Source organism: Pseudophryne corroboree, chromosome 2, assembly GCF_028390025.1.
Source record: "Pseudophryne corroboree isolate aPseCor3 chromosome 2, aPseCor3.hap2, whole genome shotgun sequence".
NCBI lineage: Eukaryota > Metazoa > Chordata > Amphibia > Anura > Myobatrachidae > Pseudophryne > Pseudophryne corroboree.
In genome coordinates this window covers 557,419,883-557,425,882 of record NC_086445.1, presented here as the reverse complement: position 1 = coordinate 557,425,882, position 6,000 = coordinate 557,419,883, and positions in this window count along the sequence as shown.

Below are 6,000 nucleotides of genomic sequence, written 5' to 3'. Positions count from 1 at the left end.
CGAGCTTTACCTTTTTTTACACGGGTCCGAGCAGACTCGGATCCTCCCGCCTTGCTCGGCTAACCCGAGCGCGCCCGAACGTCATCATCCCGCTGTCGGATTCTCGCGAGATTCGGATTCTATAAGCAGCCGCGCGTCGCCGCCATTTTCACACGTGCATTGAGATTGATAGGGAGAGGACGTGGCTGGCGTCCTCTCTGTTAATACGAGACACTACAGTTGATCTGATTGCTTTGCTTTGCTTGTTTATTTTACTATTGTGGGGAGGATTGGGGAGCAGCTGTTAGGAGGAGTACAGTGCAGAGTTTTGCTGACAGTGACCACCAGTTTTTTATCCGTAAAAACGCTCCATACCATATCTGTGCTCAGTGTGCTGCATGATATATCTGTGCTGAGTGCTCACACTGCTTAATTATGGGGACTGGGGAGCAGCTATAGCAGGAGTACAGTGCAGAGTTTTCCTGACAGTGACCACCAGTATACGTTTGTCTGCCTGAAAAACACTCCTGTGGCTTTTTTTTTTATACTAGTAGTTTAGCAGTTTGCTGACAGTGTCCACCAGGTCCATTATACTGTATATAGCAGTACGGGAGGCCACTGCTGTACCTACCTCTGTGTCGTCACTCATCATCCATAAAGTATACTATCCATCCATCTACATTGTATACCTGTGGTGGCTTTTTTTTTATACTAGTAGTTTAGCAGTCTGCTGACACTGTGTCCACCAGGTCCATTATACTGTATATAGCAGTACGGTAGGCCACTGCTGTACCTACCTCTGTGTCGTCACTCGTCATCCATAAACTATACTATCCATCCATCTACATTGTATACCTGTGGTGGCTTTTTTTTTATACAAGTAGTTTAGCAGTCTGCTGACAGTGTCCAACAGGTCCATTATACTGTATATAGCAGTACGGTAGGCCACTGCTGTACCTACCTCTGTGTCGTCACTCGTCATCCATAAAGTAATAGTATACTATCCATCCATCTACATTGTATACCTGTGGTGGCTTTTTTTTTTATACTAGTAGTTTAGCAGTCTGCTGACACTGTTTCCACCAGGTCCATTATACTGTATATAGCAGTACGGTAGGCCACTGCTGTACCTACCTCTGTGTCGTCACTCGTCATCCATAAAGTATACTATCCATCCATCTACATTGTATACCTGTGGTGGCTTTTTTTTTAATACTAGTATTTTAGCAGTCTGCTGACAGTGTCCACCAGGTCCATTATACTGTATATAGCAGTACGGTAGGCCACTGCTGTACCTACCTCTGTGTCGTCACTCGTCATCCATAAAGTAATAGTATACTATCCATCCATCTACATTGTATACCTGTGGTGGCTTTTTTTTTATACTAGTAGTTTAGCAGTCTGCTGACACTATTTCCACCAGGTCCATTATACTGTATATAGCAGTACGGTAGGCCACTGCTGTACCTACCTCTGTGTCGTCACTCGTCATCCATAAAGTATACTATCCATCCATCTACATTGTATACCTGTGGTGGCTTTTTTTTTTATACTAGTAGTTTAGCAGTCTGCTGACAGTGTCCACCAGGTCCATTATACTGTATATAGCAGTACGGTAGGCCACTGCTGTACCTACCTCTGTGTCGTCACTCGTCATCCATAAAGTAATAGTATACTATCCATCCATCTACATTGTATACCTGTGGTGGCTTTTTTTTTACACTAGTAGTTTAGCAGTCTGCTGACACTGTGTCCGCCAGGTCCATTATACTGTATATAGCAGTACGGTAAGCCACTGCTGTACCTACCTCTGTGTCGTCACTCGTCATCCATAAAGTATACTATCCATCCATCTACATTGTATACCTGTGGTGGCTTTTTTTTAATACTAGTAGTTTAGCAGTCTGCTGACAGTGTCCACCAGGTCCATTATACTGTATATAGCAGTACGGTAGGCCACTGCTGTACCTACCTCTGTGTCGTCACTCGTCATCCATAAAGTAATAGTATACTATCCATCCATCTACATTGTATACCTGTGGTGGCTTTTTTTTTATACTAGTAGTTTAGCAGTCTGCTGACACTGTGTCCACCAGGTCCATTATACTGTATATAGCAGTACGGTAGGCCACTGCTGTACCTACCTCTGTGTCATCACTCGTCATCCATAAAGTATACTATCCATCCATCTACATTGTATACCTGTGGTGGCTTTTTTTTATATTAGTAGTTTAGCAGTCTGCTGACAGTGTCCACCAGGTCCATTATACTGTATATAGCAGTACGGTAGGCCACTGCTGTACCTACCTCTGTGTCATCACTCCTCATCCATAAAGTAATAGTATACTATCCATCCATCTACATTGTATACCTGTGGTGGCTTTTTTTTATACTAGTAGTTTAGCAGTCTGCTGACAGTGTCCACCAGGTCCATTATACTGTATATAGCAGTACGGTAGGCTACTGCTGTACCTACCTCTGTGTCGTCACTCGTCATCCATAAAGTATACTATCCATCCATCTACATTGTATACCTGTGGTGGCTTTTTTTTTTAATACTAGTAGTTTAGCAGTCTGCTGACAGTGTCCACAAGGTCCATTATACTGTATATAGCAGTACGGTAGGCCACTGCTGTACCTACCTCTGTGTCGTCACTCGTCATCCATAAAGTAATAGTATACTATCCATCCATCTACATTGTATACCTGTGGTGGCTTTTTTTTATACTAGTAGTTTAGCAGTCTGCTGACAGTGTCCACCAGGTCCATTATACTGTATATAGCAGTACGGTAGGCCACTGCTGTACCTACCTCTGTGTCCTCACTCGTCATCCATAAAGTATACTATCCATCCATCTACATTGTATACCTGTGGTGGCTTTTTGTTTTTATACTAGTAGTTTAGCAGTCTGCTGACACTGTGTCCACCAGGTCCATTATACTGTATATAGCAGTACGGTAGGCCACTGCTGTACCTACCTCTGTGTCGTCACTCGTCATCCATAAAGCATACTATCCATCCATCTACATTGTATACCTGTGGTGGCTTTTTTTTTTATATAGTAGTTTAGCAGTCTGCTGACACTGTGTCCACCAGGTCCATTATACTGTATATAGCAGTACGGTAGGCCACTGCTGTACCTACCTCTGTGTCGTCACTCGTCATCCATAAGGTATACTATCCATCCATCTACATTGTATAACTGTGGTGGCTTTTTTTTTTATACTAGTAGTTTAGCAGTCTGCTGACAGTGTCCACCAGGTCCATTATACTGTATATAGCAGTACGGTAGGCCACTGCTGTACCTACCTCTGTGTCGTCACTCGTCATCCATAAAGTATACTATCCATCCATCTACATTGTATACCTGTGGTGGCTTTTTTTTATACTAGTAGTTTAGCAGTCTGCTGACACTGTGTCCACCAGGTCCATTATACTGTATATAGCAGTACGGTAGGCCACTGCTGTACCTACCTCTGTGTCGTCACTCGTCATCCATAAAGTATACTATCAATCCATCTACATTGTATACCTGTGGTGGCTTTTTTTTTATACTAGTAGTTTAGCAGTCTGCTGACAGTGTCCACCAGGTCCATTATACTGTATATAGCAGTACGGTAGGCCACTGCTGTACCTACCTCTGTGTCATCACTCGTCATCCATAAAGTAATAGTATACTATCCATCCATCTACTTTGTATACCTGTGGTGGCTTTTTTTTATACTAGTAGTTTAGCAGTCTGCTGACAGTGTCCACCAGGTCCATTATACTGTATATAGCAGTACGGTAGGCCACTGCTGTACCTACCTCTGTGTCCTCACTCGTCATCCATAAAGTATACTATCCATCCATCTACATTGTATACCTGTGGTGGTTTTTTTTTTATACTAGTAGTTTAGCAGTCTGCTGACAGTGTCCACCAAGTCCATTATACTGTATATAGCAGTACGGTAGGCCACTGCTGTACCTACCTCTGTGTCGTCACTCGTCATCCATAAAATAATAGTATACTATCCATCCATCTACATTGTATACCTGTGGTGGCTTTTTTTATACTAGTAGTTTAGCAGTCTGCTGACAGTGTCCACCAGGTCCATTATACTGTATATAGCAGTACGGTAGGCCACTGCTGTACCTACCTCTGTGTCCTCACTCGTCATCCATAAAGTATACTATCCATCCATCTACATTGTATACTTGTGGTGGCTTTTTGTTTTTATACTAGTAGTTTAGCAGTCTGCTGGCACTGTGTCCACCAGGTCCATTATACTGTATGTAGCAGTACGGTAGGCCACTGCTGTACCTACCTCTGTGTCGTCACTCGTCATCCATAAAGTATACTATCCATCCATCTACATTGTATACCTGTGGTGGCTTTTTTTTAATATAGTAGTTTAGCAGTCTGCTGACACTGTGTCCACCAGGTCCATTATACTGTATATAGCAGTACGGTAGGCCTACCTACTTTCAAGTGCCATCCTGTCTGACACTGCAGTGCCACTCCTAGATGGGCCAGGTGTTTGTGTCGGCCACTAGGGTCGCTTAGTTTAGTCACACAGCTGCCTTATTGCGCCACTTTTTTTCTTTGCATCATGTGCTGTTTGGGGACTATTTTTTTCAAGTGCCATCCTGCCTGACACTGCAGTGCCACTCCTAGATGGGCCAGGTGTTTGTGTCGGCCACTTGTGTCGCTTAGCTTAGCCATCCAGCGACCTCGGTGCAAATTTTAGGACTAAAAATAATATTGTGAGGTGTGAGGTGTTCAGAATAGACTGAAAATGAGTGGAAATTATGGTTATTGAGGTTAATAATACTATGGGATCAAAATGACCCCCAAATTCTATGATTTAAGCTGTTTTTTAGTGTTTTTTTGAAAAAAACACCCGAATCCAAAACACACCCGAATCCGACAAAAAATTTGCGGTGAGGTTTTGCCAAAACGCGTCCGAACCCAAAACACGGCCGCGGAACCGAACCCAAAACCAAAACAAAAAACCCGAAAAATTTCCAGTGCACATCACTAGTGTTAGTATGTACTGATGTGTTTTCCAACTGGGTAGAAGCGTTCCCTGCTGCCACAAATACTGCTACGTTCACTGCAAATAAAATTGTGCAGGAATTTGTGTGCAGATATGGTATCCTTAGAATGATTGAAAGTGATAGGGGTGCCCATTTTACAGGTGAAGTCTTTCAGGTCATGTGCAAACTGATGGGAATTAATATTTAATGTGTATATGGAGCGCTTGATAATGTGTCACTGTCTAATGCTGAAAAAGAAAAACAGGTTTAAACTAGAGATGAGCGCCTGAAATTTTTCGGGTTTGTGTTTTGGTTTTGGGTTCGGTTCCGCGGCCGTGTTTTGGGTTCGAACGCGTTTTGGCAAAACCTCACCGAATTTTTTTTGTCGGATTCGGGTGTGTTTTGGATTCGGGTGTTTTTTTCAAAAAACACTAAAAAACAGCTTAAATCATAGAATTTGGGGGTCATTTTGATCCCAAAGTATTATTAACCTCAAAAACCATAATTTACACTAATTTTCAGTCTATTCTGAATACCTCACACCTCACAATATTATTTTTAGTCCTAAAATTTGCACCGAGGTCGCTGTGTGAGTAAGATAAGCGACCCTAGTGGCCGACACAAACACCGGGCCCATCTAGGAGTGGCACTGCAGTGTCACGCAGGATGTCCCTTCCAAAAAACCCTCCCCAAACAGCACATGACGCAAAGAAAAAAAGAGGCGCAATGAGGTAGCTGTGTGAGTAAGATTAGCGACCCTAGTGGCCGACACAAACACCGGGCCCATCTAGGAGTGGCACTGCAGTGTCACGCAGGATGGCCCTTCCAAAAAACCCTCCCCAAACAGCACATGACGCAAAGAAAAAAAGAGGCGCAATGAGGTAGCTGTGTGAGTAAGATTAGCGACCCTAGTGGCCGACACAAACACCGGGCCCATCTAGGAGTGGCACTGCAGTGTCACGCAGGATGTCCCTTCCAAAAAACCCTCCCCAAACAGCACA